Source organism: Serinus canaria, chromosome 2, assembly GCF_022539315.1.
Source record: "Serinus canaria isolate serCan28SL12 chromosome 2, serCan2020, whole genome shotgun sequence".
Taxonomy (NCBI): Eukaryota; Metazoa; Chordata; class Aves; order Passeriformes; family Fringillidae; genus Serinus; species Serinus canaria.
Window position 1 is genome coordinate 36,169,514 of NC_066315.1, and position 21,801 is coordinate 36,191,314.

The window sequence follows — 21,801 nt, forward strand, 5'->3', positions numbered from 1 at the left end:
CTGCACAAGCTGAAGTCAACCTCACAAAATTTTCAAGAGAATGACACTGTTATAAGGGCTGAGTAATTTTGACACTCTGACAGGGGATGTTCTAAAACAAACCAAAATATTTTTAAAAATGCAATACTGTAAAAAAAGCAAAAGTTGGAGAAACTAAATCACAGGCTAGGTATTGGTATCTATGCTTTCCCTGCAAGCTGGGCCAAAAACACCTTCAAAAACCTTAGGTCTCAGTAGACAGAGGGAAAGTACTCTGGGAAGACTACCAAAGACAAAAATACACTTGATCCCAGCATCAAATCAAAAAGTCATTTGCCATTGCAGTCAGTCATCTAGATTTATAAGAAAGCATTTACTGTTGACAAATTAAAAATAAAATGAAAATTACAAAGTAAGCTGCTTATTCCTTATAAAGCATAAATATGGGTCCTATAAATGAACAGATCAAGGAAGCTGTTTTTTAACTTTTGATGCCAACTAGTTATGGCATCTTTCTTGAACAACTTCAAGGAGTTTTTGACTTGGAGAAAAATGACTCATAAAAAACCAAACAAACCCAAACCAAAAAAGCCCCACCATAAAAATCTGTGGAGTCTCTTCATACTCTTAGGCAAAAGTGTTTGGAAGTGACAGCTGGTCACAGAAAATAATAGGCTAATCAGAGGCTGAAGTAATTCTGGCAAGAAAAAGTATTCAATATTTGATCTTTTACTGATTAAAATGCAATTATAGCTATTGATATGATCGCAGACTCTCAAAATTACCTCTCTCACACAAAAATGATTTAGTATTGTTTTAAGTAGTCTTTCGTCAAAGGTTAAATAAAAAATTGTCTGAGATTAAAAAATGGGGGTGAGAAGGATCAAGCCCAAGGAGGAGAATAAATCAGCCTTAATATACACAATTAAAAAGTTTCACTGAAATCTTTGCTGCCTCTAGAAGAATACAAAGCGTACAAGAAATTTTCATACATGGTTTTCAGCATATAAGAAACTAAGTGCACTTCTTCATGCTCCTATCAGTTCTGGGTCTATCTACAGCAAATAATGCCTGCTTTAAAGAAATGTTCCTAAGCAAGTACTGGGTAAATTCATATTTGTATTTATCCCGAAAGAAGTATCATGTTGGCAAATGTCAGTTTTGACAAAACATCCTCACCTAAGGCATAGGTTCACAGGTTTCCTCAGTCACTCTTGGTGTGATTTTTCACCTCCATCAATCTAGTTTCCTTTCCTCACTTTTTTTCATCACAGCTATTTGTACATTCTGACAAAACCTCAAGGAAGAAGAAAGAAACACTCAGTTTTATCTGTATTTGCCATTCAGTAAATCTGTCATTTCCACTTTATCAAAAGGAAGTGAGGCAGAGAGGGGCCACAGAGCGTATGTGGTGGTGAGTTAAGGATTGAACTTGTCATCTCCTGATTCCCACAACAACACTTTCTGAAGGTATACAAATCAACAGTGCATCCATCATTACTATTTTGGCAGAAAGCATAGGCTCAACCTCCAAGAGTCTCCAGAGCTGCATTTCAACCTGAGCTATCATAAACCATTTTCCGTCCACTATTACAAAAACACAGCAACGTTCAAGGTATGAAAGGTAAGACAAAGTTATGAATCCTGTTGAATAAATTTCTGAATAGGAGCCCTAAACAACACATTTCCAAGACTGAAACATCTGAGATAGAATTGTATCCAGGCAAATGCTAAGGAGAGCTCTACAATGTCTGTTAAAACCCATGCAAGCTATTAAGTACCTGGTAAGTTTTTGACCTAAGTTAAGGTTAAAATCCTGTATCTGAACTATCCCTAGATGTTGACCTAACCTCTGAGACATTGAATTAATTGTAAGAAAGGTCTGAAACCTGCAGAACACTCTGGGGAAAAGAAAATAAACATACAACCAAAATCCAAACAGTTCACTCCCAGGGGTTTCATCAAAGAAAGTCAACTACATCAACTTAGAAATACTTGACAAAAAAATTGCAAAAATGGCTCCTTTTCCCCCTTGTTTTGAAGGAGGCTACTTTTGTTTTATTTTTAGTTTTAATATTCAAATCACTCAGCTGGTCAGCCCAGTTAAACTACCAATGTGTAAAACTCTAATTTTCAAGCCAAAAAAATTCATTATCGTTGCTCAGACATTCAGGTCCATTTTCCTGTAAAGTCTGTTTTTCTTTCCACACATAGTGATCATCCTCAACAACTGAAATTGAGGAAAGAAAGATGAAAGAAATTGAGATTAGATAGGAGGTGACATTACATAGGGTAAAATGACATTAGCTCAGACTTTACCTAAGGAGTCAGCAGGGTTCACCAAAACAGCTTTAAACTAGGTCTGAAGAGGGACATAGCCAAACTTGACAGACATGAAGTGTGAGAAGGGAAACCTATAGCAACCACCAAAGTACAAAAGGAAGCTTAAGAGAGGATACCATCAGTGAGAACAAGAACCTAAAGCCACAACCACAACACAGGACAGGGGGGTGGTCCCTTTTCACACCTACCAGGATATTGACATGATCAAATACTTTATAGAAAGTGCTGTAAAGCAATGCAAGCAGTATGGGAAACAAACTGGACAAACAAGAGACCTGTGTGTAATCACAGGGCTTTGGTCTCAATTAGATTACAGTGATGTGGCAGGAGAGCTCCTGACTGGAATGTTGTCATGATGGACTACATGCTGCTTAGGAAACACAGACCAAGAAGGTGCTGTGGTGAAGTTGCCCTCTATGTGAGACAACACTTAGAATGCATTCAGTTCTGTCTTAGGATGGATGATGAGTGAGTTGAGAGCTTATGGGTTAAGATAAAAGGGCAGACTAGCACAGGTGACACTGCTTTGTATGCAAACATCCAAAGGATGCTACAGGACACCCAATCAGGACAAGGAAGTGGACAAAGCCTTCTAGAGGCAGCCTCAAAGGTACAGACCCTGGTTCTTGTGAGGGTCTTAAACCACCCTGAGGTATGCTGGAGAAGGAACACAGTAAAGCATGTGTTTCAGTTTGGAAATTGTTGTTTAGGGCTCCTAAGAGTCCAGGAGGTTCCTGGAAAAGCACTGATGACAACTGTGTGAGACAGGCAGTACAGAATCCCACAAAGACTGGTGTGCTGGCTGCTCAGCCTTATACTAACATGGAATGCCTTATTGGTGATGGGAGAGTTGGGGATAGCCTTGGTTTCACTGGCAAGACCAGACCTTGGGAGTCTCCGACCCAAGAAACCAGGGTAAAGGAATGTTGGAAGGAAGGCTTTCCATTGGTCAAAGAGAATTGGGTTAGAGAACAAGTAGCTAAACGTGACATCAACAAGCCCATGGGCCCTTGCAGGATGCATCAAGGAGTGCTAAGAGAGCTAGAGAACACCACAGCTAGGCTGCTCATGGTCATCTCTGAAAGGATATGACCATCAGGAGAGGTGCCTGAAGGCTGGAAGAAAGAAAATGTCACCCTGGTCTTAAAAAAGGGCAAGAAGGAGGACCCAGGGAACTACTGGCTGGTCAGCCTCACCTCAATCCCTGCAAAAGTGATGGAACACTTCCTTTTGGAGGCCATCTCTATCTACATGGATGACAAGAACTGATCAGGAGTCCAGTGGGGATTCACTGAAGGTAAATCATGCTTGACCAACCTGGTTGCCTTCTGCAGTGAAACAAATACCTGGGTGGATGATGGGGGAGCAGTGACTATTTTCCACTTTGACTTCAGCAAGGCTTTCCACACTGTCTCTCACAATATCCTCATGGGCAACTGAGGAAGATGGACTGGATGAGTCAGCAGTGGGGTGGATTGAGAACTGGCTGAGCCAGAGAGCTGTAATCAGTGGCACAGAGTTCAGTTGGAGGCCTGTCCCTGCTGGTGCTCCACAAGGTTCAATACTGTCCCCAGTATGGTTTAACTTGTTCATCAGTGACTTGGATGAAGGGGCAGATGCCTCCCCAGCAAGATCACTGGTGACACAAAGCTGGAAAAAGTGGCCAATACTCCAGAGGGCTGTGCAACCCTTCAGAAGGACCTGACCAGGCTGGAGAGATGGGAAGGGAAGAACCTTCTAAAACTCAAGAAAGACAAATGCAGGTTTTTGACCCTGAATAACTCCATGCAACAGCACAGGCTGTGGGCCAACCTGCTGGAAAGCAGCTCTGCAGAAGAATACCTGGGAGTCCTGGTGGATACCAAGCTGTCCATGAGCTAGCAGTTTGCCCAAGAAGGCCAAGGGAATATGATGTTCATTAGAAAAAGAACTGTCAGCAGAGCAATGGAGGTGATCCTGCCCCTCTACTCAGCCCTGGCGAGGTCACACCTGGAGGGCTGTGACCAGTTCTGGATTCCTTTCAGTAAAAAAAAGACATGGAGCTCCTGGGGTGGGTCCAGCAGAAGGTGGCAAAGACGATTAAGGGACTGGAGCATTTCTCTAATAAGAAAAAGATGAAAGAGTTGGGCCTGTTCAGCTTCAAAAAGAGATGGCTGAGAGCAGACCTCATTAATATGCATAAGTATCTGAAGAGAGGGTGTCAAGGGGATGGAGCCAGGCTCTGTTCAGTGGTGCTGAGCAGTAGGACAGAGAGGCAATGGGCAGATACTGATGCACAGGAAATTCCACTTGAATATGAGGAACAACTTTACTCTGTGAGTGACCAGGCACTGGAACACAGAGGTTGTGGAGTCTCCCTCACTGGAGATATTCAAGAACCATTTGGATGTGCCATGTGCCCTAGGATGACTCTGCTGGAGCAGCGAGATTGGACAAGATGACCCATTGTGGTCCCTTCCAGCCTGGCTCATTCTGTGATTTGAGTAAAGAAGGTTTATCATTTTGTAGTAGAAGCAGGCCTTGTTCACGTTGCCCATCCATGAAATAAGGCAGCTGTAAGTATATACCAAAACCAGCATATGCTATGATCTTTTCTGCATTCTGCACAAACAAGTATCACACAAACCACTTCATTTTGCTACTTCATACAACAAATAAAAGCCACAGTAATTTTGCAGTGAAAAATCACTCTCTATGTAACAAAATGCCCAGACTTAGAGAGCAACATACTCTCATAATCAGCATAACAAAGGCAGCAGGAGAGAAAGCAACTCAACTTCTAATCACGTTTTAGCTAACAGGTTGGTAGACACAACCATATGGAACAAGTAACGCCTCTTATCTGAATGAATGGAATGCACTTCAGCTGTGTGTTTGCTGTTCTTAAATTATTAAGATTATGGGCACACTACTTGAGAACAATGTAAGAAAACTACAACACTGCAACCTCCAAAGCTCAAATATGTTCAAACATGAGGTCTCTAACATGTTTTAACTGTTCAATTCTAAAAACTTCAGAAAGAAAAGAGATTTTCATTAAAATTCAGTTGTGGTTCTAACAACAATGTATTTTAAAAATCTAACTGAAGGTAAAAGGCTGGAAAAGACTGAATATCAGAAAATGAAACCTTGCATTACAGGGCTTATGACAATCCTACTATGTGACCCCTTCCTCCTCCAGTCTTCCTTCCATGTATTTAATAATCTGTTAGCAGAAATTTTTGTGGTATATGCTGTCAAAAAGAAATAGTGAGGATGATCATGTTTTCACAGAAGCAATGTTAATAATGCATGAGGAAATGCAAAATATTTAGTTGCAATTTTCTGAGCTATTTAGCAAAATATTCACTAATCTTTTGCTTCATATACAGTATTTGGGTAAAAAATAAATCCCCAAATCCTTTTTACCTAATCAGATAAATTCCTAATATGAATTAAGCAAGTAATTGCTGTTTTAACTTACTCCATATATTCTCCCTTTCTCCCTTTTGAAAAGGCACTATTTTTTCTTACCTTTACCAATCAAATCTCTCAGTGGAACAGTCCCTTGGGTAACACTCCCTACAACTCCCCTCACATTTGCAGGACCTGGTTCTCCTTGTGCAGGTCAACCTTGCCCAGTTAAAGGAAGAACATAGCATGAATCAAGAAATCCAGAGGTTTTCTGAAGGTTGTAGACCACAAGTTCATGGCACAAACTATTAAGGAGCTATTGAGGGGAAGACTTTCTTTGGATCCCATACTTACACACAAAGGATATAGAAGATTAAGGATATAGAAGCTGGAGACAACCTTAGCTGCAGTTAGCACAAGATGGTAGAATTCTGCACCCTGAGAGGAGATAAGAAAGAAAAAAGCAGGATCATAACCCCTGACTTTGGCAGAGGAGACTGTGCCCTGTTCAGGGATCTGACTGGAAGAATCACATGGTAGATTGTTATAGAGAGAATGGGCCAGGAAAACTTAATTTTCAGGGATGTCCTCCGTCAACCTTAAGAACAATACATGCCGAAAACCATAAAAATGAGCAAATGTGGTAGAAGACCTAAAGGGCTGAACAAGCAGCAGTTGGCAGAACTCAAATACAAGAACAAATGATACAGGAGATGGAAGCAGGGACACAGAAACTGGGCTGAAGTCATACGTGCAGGGTCCCAAGGACATCAGCAAACAAAATGCCACCACTCTATTCTTCTACTGAAGAATAGCACAAAGGAGAATTCATGGATTTACAAGCTGGTCAGCCTCACATAAATCAGCAAAAAGAATTACACCATGTGCCACACTACAGGCTGAGAGCCAAGGATCTGCAAATCTTTACAGAAAAGAACCCAAGCAATCTAGTAAACACCATACTGAACATGAGCCAACCATGAGTACTCACAGCACAAGTGGTTAAGATCATCAGAAGGTATTTTACTGGAAAGTCAAGGGAGGTGATTTTTCCTCTTTAGACAGCTTTGGTGATATCCTTCTGGAGTACTCAATACAGTTTTGGGCTACCCAGTATAAGAAAGACATGGACTTACTGCAGTGCAAGCAGAAGAGGGTCTGAAAGGTGATTAAGGGTTAGAAGCACATGAAATATGAGCAGATATTGAGAGAGCTGGGAACGTTCAGCCCATAGCAGAGAATGTTCAGGGGCTTTATCTATTTTTAGACACTTCTGATAGGAAGGAGTGTAGAAAATCGAGCCTAATTCATTTAAATGGCAACCAGTCAACAGACAAAAATTAATGGATACAAATACAAGGAAACTAATTTAAAAATACAAAAAACTTCTTTTACTTATAATACAATCAAAGACTGGAACAGGTTGTCCAGAACAGTTGTGAAGGCTCTATCTTTGCAGATATTCAAAACCCGAGACAACCTCCTTAAAAACCTGCTCTAACTGACTCTGCACAGAGAAAAGAGGTTGCACTAGATGATCTTTAATGGAGTCTTCTGACCTTAAATATTATGTCAATCTGTAATTTGATTTATGGGAAAGCATAAAAGGTTTTGCTCTAGTTATTTGTATACAACACTAGCATTAAAAATATATAGACACATTTTCAAATATTGTCAAGCATATTATTTTTTTGTTGTTTTTTAAGGCTCTGAAAGCAGCGTGTGAACAAAACACTGTACTTGATAGCATGATCTTAATGAAATAATTGCATAAAAATATTTCTTTGACATCGAAATATACATATTCATACGCATTGACACATATCTTGAATCTAACCAAAGCATGAGTTTTGAAAACAGAGGGTTTGAACATTCATTCATGTTTGTACTAGAACAGCAGAAGAACTGGAAAGAAATGTTTTGTAGGGAAAAATCAGGTAAATGTTGAAAACCAAAGACTTACAAGATGGAAGAACTAATAGAGGTGCATATGAGAAATTCTCCAAGATAAAATTTGAATTCCTGTACACAGGATGTCAACTAAGCCTTATAAATTACATATGCATTTTTACCTTAAGACAGCTTTGGAACACTAAAGAAACAATGCATCACAGGCAACTTTCTTAAGAAAAGCCCTATCATATTGAGCCAAACAACAAATTTTTTTTCCAACAATACAGGCTTTTTTTCTGCATTATTTTTTCTGGGGTCAAGAAGTTTTAAAAACAATGTTGTACTTTCTGAAGATCAACAACAGTATAAATGAGTAAATTAGAGTTAAAGTAGTAAAACACATAATTTGCACTCCTGCTGTTGTAAAATAAAGACAGAGAAATATAAAGAGACAGTAAGCAATTAATACCAGTGCATTTCATTAATCTGGCAGCAATTCATTTCATGAATTGTTCTCACCATTCCGAAGAACTGGGTCTGAGTCTTGCTTCATGACTGCCTCCTACCACCTTCAACTGTCTTTTTTTCACTCCTTCCTTGAACTAGCACTAACGTAGTAAGATCAGAAAATTAATAAAGTTTAAAACTAACATAGCAAAAGAATGTCTGTATGCACAAGCAGCAGACTGCATAAAAGTGGTGAAAACACATGGCTAGGGAAGGAGCTTTGCAAGGCTACTTTCTTCAGTACCTGAAGTGGTACTTGAAAAGAGTCATCATTATTATGCTTCAGTTTAGACTGCAGAGTAGTATTTATTCAAACAATAACTAACCAATCTGTCCCAGAACAAAGGTAGCTGAAAAAGCACTTAATATTGATCTAGAAAGGATAAAATGCTCATGTTATCCATATTATTTGCATTTTCAGCAAAAACAAAATTTACTCACTCAGTAGTAACCAGAGTATTTTTTTTATTCACTTGCCCACATAAACTGAAGTTCCCAAAGTAATTTTGACTTTGCAAACTGAAAGCAAGGTGCATGATCTCTCCTAAAATAAATGTACAAAGAACCAGAATCTTCTGGTTCCTACTTTAAGAACCTACTTTAAGATTTGAATGCTTTACAGGAAAAAAAAAAGAAACAAGAGAACCACTAATCTTTTGGGTTCTTTTACTTTTTTAAAAAAATTATTCCTTTTAAAATGTTTTCCATAATTTCCATTAGCAACAACTGTGAAAGCTGAGCCGCATCTCCTCCAAAATTGCAAACCTACACTTTATTGGTTTGCATTTAGCTATATAGCAATATTGCGTTCCTGAGGTCAGCTTAATCCCATAATTAACAGTTTTGTATCATTAATAGCCCCTTCTTCTCATTTAGAGCATTTTGCCTCACAATCTTCTCATACTCTTAGTTTACAGAGCAAAATATCTACCTTTTTTCTTCTGAATTTTTCTGAGCTCTGCTCTGTCCCAAGCCAGCACCAACACATTCACCTTGATTCTCTCAAGTTAAATGATGGTAATGAACTCAGTTCAAGATCAGGATTCTTTTTCCATAAGGACCAGACTGAAACTTCCTTTGGAAGGTAAATCCAATTTACCCTTTTTCTACAGTGCTGACATATATCTTAAAGCAAGACAACCAGAACAGTCCTATGGCCAAGATTATCCAGTAATTTAAAAGAATCACCGCTTTAAATTTACAGAAAAAAATCAGAAAAGAAAAAGGGAAAAGATCTTTCAAAAACAGCTGTAGACTGTAAAAGAAATTAGCATGAATGACTGTAGGGAAAATATCAACAATAGACTTTGAAAAAATCTGGCTTGGGTCACTGAAAAGAAAACAGAGGCAGATGCTAGGCTGCCTAGCCCAGGTCACTGCAGGGAGAACAACAGCTGGTTATGTGAGTCTTGCCCAGGACTCATAGTTGGTGCTTGATTCTGCAGTGCAATTATTCAATACCTCCTTAAAGATTTTAGTATAGGAGAAAAACTGATAAAAAGGTGGATTTTTTTGGGGGGGTGGAGCTATGACAAACTAAACCATTTATTTAGTAACAAAACTTCCATTCTGTGTATATCTCACAAAAAAGTTCAAATGTGGACTAGCTACCCAGATTTTTCTCTGAAATATAAGAAAGAGTTTTTGAAGTGCTCTACCAAGTTATCAATATTTTAACAGCTCCCTTAAAAGCTGTTTCATAATAGTGCAGATACTGTGAAGACTGTCTATATTCATTCCATATTAACTGTAGTATATTTTAAGACATTTTATTTTCACATTCAAACAGGAGTAAGAATAGGGAGTGTCCTCTGATCACTGTATCCACAATCACTTTTAGCTGAGAGTTGAAAAATTCCTTTTTATAACCCACCAAGCAATGTTCAGTTCAACTTAGGGGAGTTGTTCATCCACCCAAGGATTTATTAAAACCTCTACCATTGTAATTTCTGGATTATGTTACAGAAAACTGAACTCACATTACACATACTGGTAAGCAAAAGGGAATTTTTAAAGTGAATTTTTCCATGATTGCCCAGCTCACCATTTCATGACTCATGCATTCCTTCCAATCATATTATTCATCACTCCTTTTCATGAAGGCAAGAAATTATAAATGATTACCATCTTGATTTGTCTGAGCACAGAAAAAAATATCTTTAGAATCAATGGACAACTCTACTCCATAGATCAGCTAGTTATTCAAAATATGTTTCACTAAAAATGCAGAATACGCCTTCAGATGTGCCTGTAGTTTTACTAATTGTTCCAAGAATGTACAGCATGCACGTGCATACAATAAAGGCACTCTCAAAGAAAGAGTTTTAAGAACAGCACTTTTTTTAGGTGATTAAAGAGAAACAAAATATTTAATTTTTTTTGAGGTCGTTCCCAACATAAACTTCTTAATTCCAAGTTTTTCATTCCCAGGTAGTACAGGTATTTATTAAGAACAATAGGCATAGGCAAGGCAAACTGTTAAGAAACTGTGAAAGAAAATGTTAAGAAAATTATCTTTTGAACCAACTAAAAAAATATATCTTAGATACACCAGGGCAAGGAGTTTCCTAGCAGAGAAACAAAAACAAACTGTATAGAAAATTAACTGTATAAAACCAGAAAAAAGTAAAAAAGTGAATGGAAAAGATTAAATCATATGAATTTCATGCTGAAGCTTACTATACAAAAGTTAAGTTTTGTAGTACTAATCTAAAACCTTTTGTAGGAAATGTTGGAATTGAGATAAATGTATTTAAATTGGACTGTCCCAGATGCCTTGGATCTTTTAAAATTCTGGTCAACTGAAACATGGTACTAACTACACACATACTGTGACACACAGAAACATGAGAACCAATATAAACAACAATCAAGAAAGAATAATAAAGCTATTCACACTTAATATTTTTGCTGGTTTTGAAACTACTGTGAGGGATGTTTTTAATGTTTGCTTATCCTCACAACAGAGTAAGGAATGTTAAATCTATAACCATATGTCAAATGGAAGCACCTGGGATTAAGAAATAGCCTAAAATTAATGTTTACTAAATATAATGCTGTAGAGAATATATTCATCATCTTCAGTGCTACTATCAGCTTGTTGTAAGTTACACTTGAATGTTTACAAGACCAGAATTTCAGCTGAAAGGAAAAACTATTTCAGTAAAGTCACCACACAGGGCTCAGCCTTCTTCACTGAACTTCTTGACTCTTCACTGTATTGTCAGTAAGATGTTAGAGGCTCTTTCTGGCAGGCATCCTAATGCATATGGTAAGATATTATACCTACACATGGCAGGACAAGGTATGCTGGTGCTATTCTACAAGCATGCTAGCTTCATGCAAATAAGGGGCAGTTATACTAGAAAAACTTATTTTTAGCTTCTCTCAGCACTGGAGACAGAATGAACAAGATCTTGATAGTCTGACTACTACCACACTGCTAGTAAGTTGCATCCAAGGTAGATGTGTCTCATCAGTATAGACAAACTTGCAAAGTGCTCCTTATCTAGATATCACCAAATTAATTAAAACGTATTTCAGTACAAAACAGAATCAGCAAAAACATTTGGTATTTGAGGCTGACAAACTCAACAAGCTTTGTTTCTCAAGTTGCTAGTCATCTTTCAGGTGCTACCCATTCCCCACAGTTAACATAAATAAAAAAAACTCCCCGCTATAAATATTGCTTAAAGTTTATATCATATTCACTACCATTACTGAAAGATAACTAGTTACTGTAGTTCTCATGAGGATTTATTTCACTGCCTGCAAAATAGAAGGCATTTCCTCTCCCAGAAATACACCACAATCTATGGACAGTTTAGGTCAGGTGACTCTGAATATCCTATAGAAGAAGTAAGAAATGGAGATATTGCAAAATCAAAAAATATTAGACTGCAGTTTACACTGTGAACAACTGAAAAGCCATGTTTTGCATAAAAATACAAAACAATGATAACAGTGCAAACAGAACAATTTACAATGTGAATGTTTAATCATGCAGACATACCTTTTAAAGTTCTTTCAGATAAAAAGGTAACATCTTTCCTACCACGAAAACTATGTAAATAAATGCACAAATATTGTTGTAAGTAAGTAGATATTTTGATAATATAATAGAATTATTCAACTCTGTAATTGCTTTCAGATGTCCAACACAAAAGACTCTGTGCTCTTAATAACCCACTGTTTCTGCCAACATTAAGCCTAGAAATTCCTACCATCATCATATTTCTTACTATGGTTACACCATTTCTATCAAATTCTCATCTTCCTATAGCTGCAGCCTCCCTATGTGATCCTCAGTTTGAGTCAGGAACAACTGCTTTTTCCTTTTGAACCATGCCGTAGAGTGTAACCATGGACTAGGCCTGGTAATGTCTTGCTGATTGTACCTATTCCCTCTTGCAGACATTCTCTTTCTAGGCAGGGCTGCAGAGATTTTTCTGTGAAACATAAAGAATTCCTACTAGCTTGAGGCTTCTTATTTTGTTAGTTTTCTTCAGCCAAGGTCTTACTTAAAGATGCATATTTCATGTGAAGTTATATTTTAAATAATGCCTGCAAGATCTCTTTTTAAAAAATGAGACTTTCATCAATGTCAGCTCTGATCAATCCTACAGCCCTTAATACAGACCTCCAAAAAATGCCTCAAAAAGCAGCTACCCTATAAAATGAAACAGAATTTGAATACTCATTTTACAAAGCCAACGCATATGTTTGGTCACAAATACTAGATTATTTTTCTAGTATTTCCTTCTTTTTAAACTTGTAAAGTTTGATTTAGAGAGTGCTGATCCCTATTCTGTGAAGCAAGCTAGAATCATTAGGATGACAAAATCAAGTCTTATTGTGGCAAGAAGAAACATCATTTAGTGTCAACAACACACTGCTATTGATTTGAACTCCTCCTTGCCTCACGGGTGAAATAACAAGCTCCTACACACAGACTCTCTAAGCATACCAATAGAGGAAAGAGGCAAGAAAAATACTAAAAATGGCTGTATTAAAGATACAACAGGAAATATGTGAGTCATGAGATGCAAATTCTTTTATCTGTATGAAACAAATTGAAGAAGAGCTTAATATGGCTTCTGCAATTTCTATGGAGTTAGATTAGAACAGAAATATACCTACCAATAATATACCAGATTTAGGCTTCCCGACCAATATCTCCTAACTGTTCAACACTCTGTGAAACAAGTCAGCTTTATGTTCATTATCTAATACTTACTAATCATTTTTTCTAAAATGTTGTCTTATTTTAGCACCCTGGTTCACCATTTCAGCAGAAATTATCCTTTAACAATAGTGGTAAGATCTCTTCAAAGCAGAGCTAAGAAACTATCAACATAGCCAGGCTGACTCTTTTCCTATTCCTGAACAGACTCTAATTCAGAAAAAAAAAGTATCTTTCTTTTTAGAAGATACAAGAAAGAATAAACCCATGGTCATACAACATCAGTATAAATATCACTCTGCACAGTGCCCTGGTTTTGGTTAGAGTTCATTTTCTTCCTCAGGAGATGGGACAGAGCTGTGTTTTGGATTTAGGATGAGAATAATGTTGGTAACACACTGATGTTTTTGCTTTTGTTAAACATTGCTTAGTGTAAGTCAAAGGACTTTTCAGTGTCTCATGTTCCGCCAGTGTGGAGATGCACAAGAAGCTGAGAGGCAGCACAGTCAGAACAGCTGATCCAAACAGGCCAAAAGGATATTCCATACCACAGAACATCATGGCCAGTATACAAACTGGGGGGAGTTGACTGGAAGAAGCCAATCACTGCTCAAGGACAGATACAAGCTGGGGGGCAGTCAGCAGGTGGTGAGCAATTTTTTTTTAATTGCTTTTCTTGGGTTTTATTTCTCCTCACTTTTTCCTCTCTTCTCATTACTACTATTATTATTATATCTTAATTTCTTTCACTATTTATTTCAATATCTCATGGGTTTTATTGTTTTCCAATTCTACACCTCATCCCATCATGGCAGAGAGGGGAGTGAATGAGGGGCTACAAAGTACTCAGCTGCCAAGTGGGTTAAACCACAACACACATCAGTAGCTCCTTTTCTAGAACTTAAAGCTATGTATTTAAGCAAATCTGCAAACTAAAAAATGTAGTGAGATGAAATACTGCTTGTGTTGTCTAACTACACCAAAATTTAAGCTAATTTCAAACATTTTTGTAGCATCAATTTAGCATGCTGGAATTCCATGGTCTATCTCTTAAACCATGAACAAAGTAATATACACGGCATAAAAAATTACTTCACGATAACTTCCTTGTTAAAAATACTTAAGTAAAAGGAACAAAGCTATTTTCATACCACATCCAGAAAATGGATGAGGTGTGAAAGAAATCTCTTGTTTAATGTGACCTTTGGCTGTACTTTCACTTGTCATCATTATGAAGTAGCTACTCTCAGTGCCAACACATAAGCTGCGTTATATTATCCCATAACAGTAGTAGCAAGTCTTTCAGGGAGTGTTTCATACTTCAAGAAACTGGTGGCAGAATGCACTGACAGCACTTACCTTTGTAGCTGCTTATAATAGGTCTTATTCAACAATAAGACCTCATTTACAAAAGGAAATAAGAGGGTACTAAATTTCAGAGAGCATATCGCATAAACTGGGATATGTTGAGGAACTCCCTTGGAGTTCTCAGCTTCAGTGAAAACATTCAAATAAGAAGAAATGTAAATTTCAGATTGGAACTCTGCCCCAAATAATAATATTCAGAGCTTTGTTACTGTGCACAGACCAAAAATACTGCATCATTAAGATCTGCAACATACTTGACTTTTCTTAACGCATGTAATTAAGAAAATATTTCTGGAAAGCAAATGAATTTGAAATTCAAGTAAGATTAATAGAACAAATACAGCAAATTTACGTTTTATACAATGGTAGCAAGCTGCAGAATAAAAATCAGTAGCTATCATTATCTAAAGCTGTTCATCTAACACCACCGAGAGAAAAACTATTGATACATACTGTACACACATTTTTATCCATGTATATAAATCAAAGGAAACAGCTTCCTTTAAGGCAAGCATATGAAGATACTAAAGCAAGATACAAATTAAATATTCATACATTCAATATTTCAAAATAAGGAATTTGGATATACACATGCATAATTTAAGTTCTATAGTGAAACCTGTCTACAGAGGCCATTTCTACTGTATTTCAACAGCATTGAAAGTTGAAATGTACAATGCAGCCTTTCCATGCTGTGTTAAAACTTTAAAGTATATAGTAATTCATTTCAAGCACTAAACATAGAATAAAGGCCACATTATGCACACGGCACTTTTGCAGAGGAACTGCTGCTTTGCCCTATTCATTACAGCTCTGAAACAGGGCTGTCAGTCCTGCAAGGTGCTTTCGGACTGCCGGAGGTACTCGCTGGGAACTGAGGCCAAATAAATAGGCAACTTCAGGAACAAGATGGCTCACTGGCCCTGAAAAGCCCATCAGTCAGAACTGACTCCAAGTCAAATTCTGATCTCAGGCACCAGTTTTAAACTCTGTTGAGGTGGTGCCCACACCTAAGCCTGAAACTGGCCCCTTACATTGTCCTTATACAGTCACTCAAGCCTCCATGGAGTAAAGATGATATTTCAGACCTTTTTATTGGCAGAGGAAAGGAACACAAAAACAGGTTTCACACTATGCTGTGCACTAGAAATGATTCTTTGTGATCACAGAACCTGAAAGTAGTTTCTGCACAATAACACTGGCATGATAAATTTGAAAAGCTTATAAATTCCTATGCATACAAAAAACACTGAGAGAAAAAAAAAACCTTACTATCCACATTCCTTCAACACAACATGTATCTCCTTCTGCATGTGTCATCTAAAGGTACCACTATTCCTCCCAACGTATTTAAAACCTTGCCACTGAAAAAGAATTCTCCATATGGGTTACTAATGTGAATATTTTATTTTCTTATTAAAAGTTAAATGCATTAGTTCAAACATCAAAAGCCTCCTTTTAAAAACATTCATTTTATTGGGACAAAAATATATGTTAACTTGAAGAATAATTAAAGAATGCTTATTAAGGGGAAATAAAACTACTCTGTTTCTACACTGTTTAAAGCAGACGTTTATCTTTGCCCCTTAAAGGTCACTCATTTGATCTTGACACACCTATGAAATCATAGAAGCAAAAGCTAAGTAAGTAGAAAAGTGGTATTAAGGAATATAAAACTAAACAAAATTAGTATCTACATGGTAAATTACTTCATTGAAAACCATCTATGGATTCTGCAAAGAATATACTTTTGCCTTAGAGCTAGTACTTTAATTTTCAAGAACTAAGAAAAAAAAATCAAAACTAGTCAGTAACAATGCAGCGTCGAAAAGCAATAAACTCAAAATTAAGTTATAAATAATTTAAAGCATGTCATGAAGATGTATTAATAATTCATCAGATAAATAATTTACTAAATAATCAAATAAATAAATAATGAAATACATAAATAAATCAGCAAATAAATAATTCTGCAAAATAACCTAAACAATAAGTCACTAAAACAAATGACAAACCTACAAAACTACAATGATTTTCTAAATTCTGATAGTTTTAAATAAACAAATGTATATAAACTAGATCAATCTTTGGTGGATAGAGAAATATTTTTCACTGCTATTGGTGAATTCCTGATTACACTGCACAAGGATACAATTTTAGATTTTACAAGAGTGCAGTTTTTCCCTTGTAAATTATTAACATGATTGCTACAATACATCCTGCTCTGTATTTTACATGTAATCCCTTTATGTAGCTCATTTTTCCCCCAAAAAATGAAAATCTCTTTACAACATTCTTAATTCACATATTTCTTTTTTTTTTCCTGGGTGAAGTACTTACAACGCTGCAATAGCCTTCTTGGTGGTTCTCTTATTGTCTTCTGCAAACCTTCAGAAGTTTTGCTGCAGGGGAAAAACAAGTAGAATAACCTTAATTATTACAGATGGTATCTCATTCATTAGCAGATGACAACATTTTATTTGAAAGCACAAGAAAAGCTGTTTTATAATTCTACAAAGCAACTTAATGTGAAACAACCATTACAGTTTGCAGACTACCGAAAGTTTTTAGAAGTCTTTGGTGGAACGAGTTCAAGCAGACTGAGGCCTGTTTCTTGTATTTAAGCTGACACACAATCTGTGCAAACTGGCACTAATTCAGATGTAAAGACAAACCACGAGAAGGACAAAATACTTGGCTGACATCTAATGTTACCCTTGATTTTGGAAGTTCATAGTCCTTGAAAGAATACACTGAGATCATTTAATATCCACTATCTAAGTACATTCACAATTTAATTAGAATACCAACGCCAACATTGGTACCACAAAGGTCAAAATCCACTCTTCTCCTCAATCAATTTTCAGTCTCCATTTATTTTAATGAATAACATTCATGACAGTCACCACAGCTTTCTTCAAAGTGGTACTCTGTAAATACAGCAGTTGAAGAAATGTGCCACAAGTGTAATCATGCTACCAACTTTTATCTGTTCTGTCAAAAAGGTTTATTTGCTTTCTTCCACAACACACATGACATACAAGGAAGAGCAAGACAGTTTTACAAATCATGCTACTGACATAGATTCTTTATCTCTGTGTGTACTACAATAATGAAGGAAAAATCAAACCTGAAGTTATATGTTGTATACATGCATGGTTTTTTGCTCCTTGTTTCAAAGGAAGTCAGTGTGCAGAGTTGTTTCTGGAAGCAGTATCTCGAATTGCTGATGGTGCTGCTGTATTTCAGAATTTAAAAGCATAAAGGATAATTTACTCTTGAAAATACCTGGGCACATTATATTTAACAAGTCTCAAATTCTCTTTAGGGATTATAATAAGAAAACACTTTGCTTAATCATAAATTTTATATTTATCTTGGCTAAACATGCTCCTTTGGATAGACTGCCATGTTTTGTCAAGAAAAATCAACACAGTGGAAATGAAGTACTTGTTCTGTTGTGTGGTCATTCAAAAGAGTATGTAGAAGTAATGTAAATGTGCACCAGTGCTGCTGATAATTTCACGCTCTCATACACTCATTTCAATTTGCTTTAAAAAGGACTATTCCTCCTGGCTAAATATAGTCATCATGAAAAAGCATACCTCCCCTTTGAGCTAATAACACTGCCAGCCTCAAGACACAACAGTACAAAAACTTCTATATTTTAAAGAACCTAAAGCACTTTCTCCTCACAGTATGTGTTTCTGAAGTGGGACAAATGAGACTGGGTTTTTTTGTTAACGTATTCTCATTTAGTGTACAGATTTCTCTTTGAAAATGAAAATTCATTCCCACACCACATCTCTGAATCCCATCCAGCACCCCCAAAAATCATATATATCCCAAATGCTTCTTTTTAAAAGCAATGGGTCATTGTAAAAGCAGCCTATACTTTCACACATTAAAAGATTTTGAGGATTACTGGGACGTAAAATGGCTCTGGAGGTTCTAGAATCAGACCTTCTATAGGAAGAACATTTAGTCACAGAGCACTCATCTGCAGCTTTGGGGCCTCTGGTAGCAGTGATTTTTCACCAATGAGTTAGTGTAGAGCTAAAACTGTAATTACAGTTACTGACGTCTTAAACCCAAAGTTTTTCCTTTTAGAATTTACTCACTTTTTAATTACTTTCATGTTTAATGTGGGCTTCTAATCTGTGGGAACTCGTGTCCTCACACAACTACTTCTGTCTAAGCTGAAGGGTCATAATTACCTGCTCAAATAAGATGTGTAAATCATTAAAAGAGAGACACAAACCAGCCAATGACTTGGGATACTGCCACCTTTCCCCCACTTGCAATCACATGCAAACTCCACTCTACACAAGAGACAAAGACAGAACCTGAATTTGGTTCCCTTCCTCTCTTCTGCCAGCTGGTCCTTTTCCCCCCAGCCCTCAAACATCATATAGGTGCCTTGCATCATTGCAGATAATGAGGAAAATTTGGCCACAGAAAACTAAAGCAGAAAGCACTGATGTTCAGGTGTACTTCACAGAGAAGAACAGCAAAAATCAAGTAATCATGTGCATTCTCTACTCTGCCCAGTCTAGGAAGATGTGCTACAACATGGAAGCCCCTTGCTGGCACTCAAGTTAATTTGGGTAATAATTCAAGGAACTGGATTGTACCCCACACCTAAGAACAAATTTCAAATATTTATAGTGGCAAAATTATAAATCAGGTGCACAGTAAAAGGACTGAGCAACAAAGCTGTTTCATTTTCCTCCTTTTGGTATTGCCATTATCAGAATGTTTCTTAGTTTGAAGGCACAAATCAGACAAAAAGAAACCACATACTGCTTCTTGCTTCCCTTGGGAACCCAAGAATACAGGAAACAGGGAAATTTTAGAAAGAGATTGCCATGTAATATCAAAATTTAGGATTTTTTTTTTAATACTCAGGAGTAAACACAGGGAGAAAGAAAAAGGTTGGACAGACTTGCTTAACCAGATTAAACTAATGTAAGGTACCGACCACTATATTCTGACCCACTTTTCAAGGATTCCTGGAATTGTTATAAAGTTACACAAAATATTTAGCACTATCAATGAAAAAAATAAATAAAAGAAACTTTCAAGAGTTTATTACATATAGGAACTTAAATAATGCATACATATTTCAGTACTAGAAGGTTCATTCTCATGCCACAATTTCCTCCTATGTATTACAACTGATCACTAAAATTAAAGATTATCTGTTTGGCCCACTTCACATAGAAACATACTTTTGTGATGCAGTACAGTACTTCATAAAAATTTTAAATGCATCTGATTTTTTAAATAATAAAAAAATTTAAAAGTGAGTTTTTTACATATTGACAAGTCTAACTAAAAACTGTAAAAGTAACTCAGTCCTACAATGCTATAGGATAATTTTCACTATGTTCTTGGTAAAAACTTTGAGTTATTTCTGAATAACTTTTTAACCAGCTTCTTCCAATTGTCTCTAAGGTAAAAATCAATTGCAAAATATTGAAACATAGCAAAATGTTAAATCCCAAAGTACTGAATTAACTCCTATCAATACAACACATAGCTCATTTGACTGTTATGACCCACATTTCCTAGTCGATTTTTAGATAAAAACAAGCAGATTACCAGCAAAGGTTTATCTCAAATTCCCACATGAACAGCATGCCACATTAAATATATGTAAATCAACCTCTTTCTCCTCTACATTTTTGAGCTGACAACTCATATGACCTGAAGCCATGGTTAACGATTACAATTATTTGACTTTCATATTTATACAATCAGTCATCAGATATGCATGTTAATTGATTTTAACAGATAGTTTTGTATTCTAATGATCAACGGTAAGTGTACATTTTAGCAACTTCTTGATTTATAAGAAAATAAAACATATCAGTTTTCACAATTAACCCTTCATTGTATTGATTTGCAGTATTCAATGAGAACGTCTCAATAATATTTTACCCTGGAAGTACTCCAAAATAAGAAATCTTAATTTTGGTAGGAAAACTTAATTTTCAAATTACAGACACTCTTCTATTGTGTTTAAAACTTATTTAAACAATGCACTGTCAATTTATTAGAACTTATGAAAGATAATTTATACTTAATTTATACGGGGCAAACAAGTAGTTTGCAGTTATTTCATATTCACATTTGGCCCCTTAAAAGTTCATTTTGCTTTTTCAAAGAACCTTAGCCATGCATTCCTAGATTTCAATAAGCCCCCAGATGCCATATAGATGACAGAGTACAACACTACATTTAAGATCCTTATTTTTCAAGTTACATGCTTAAGGCCAAAGGATTCCTCTGTTGTCATCACTAAATATATTAACTGAACTACTTTGGTTTTTTACATGGCTGAAAAAATAAACTTTGCAATTAAAATTTTATTTTGGATGCTCTATTTCTGGAAACATAAAATAAGAAATTTAAAATTGCACACATTTTCAAGTGAAGAATTGACTACCTTCTAAGATTGTATATATAAAGTGCAATCATTACATTCCACAATTAATAGTTGCTGTTTCTTATGTCTATTCATATAAAAGAGTGGATATTGTATCTTACTCTCAAAGATCAGATCATGTCTTGTTCTGTAGAAGGGCTCTCCCAATTCAGGCCTTATTTGTTGTTGTATTAACTGATCATGCACCAATTTTGATAAAGCAAGAGCTGCTGGATCCATTTCTCAGCATATTGGAATACCAATATAGATATTTTAATTTCTGCAAAATGCAGAATCTTTCCATTTTCTATTAATAACTGAATGAGGTGCAGAGGCTATTCAGCTTTTATTCAGGTGAGCTTTTACACTTCTGCTACTATTTTCTTTTTGTCTGGTAGCTCAAATTAATTTCAAGTGAGATTTATCCACTATGAGATTCTGAGACATTCTCCACAACAAAATGCGACACTAGCACACTCATGCAGATACACAATGCTTATTCAAGTTCTTGCAATGGACCAGCAACAGAAGAAACTCAAAGTCACATTGCACAACCCTGAATAATCACCTTAACCCTGAAAACAATCTTTAATGGACTTCTCTGATTTTTAAAAAGTCTTGATTTCACACTGAACATAATGAGAAAGTTAGTGAATATATGATGGGATTTTGTTGCTTACTCAATAGCTGATTTCCTTAAACTAAG

The 21,801-nt window shown here is 36.3% G+C and overlaps 1 protein-coding gene across 4 annotated transcripts in view; it reads right to left on the reverse strand.

Moving 5' to 3' along the window:
• The window catches only part of TBC1D5 (TBC1 domain family member 5), a 316,503-nt gene that overhangs the window by 270,685 nt on the left and 24,017 nt on the right, over positions 1 to 21,801 (reverse strand). For all 4 annotated transcript variants that reach the window (XM_050970727.1, XM_030227169.2, XM_050970725.1 and 1 more), the window contains exon 2: positions 17,006 to 17,067. The gene's annotated coding sequence lies outside the window, so the exon portion shown is untranslated. The remainder of the gene's footprint in view (positions 1 to 17,005; positions 17,068 to 21,801) is intronic.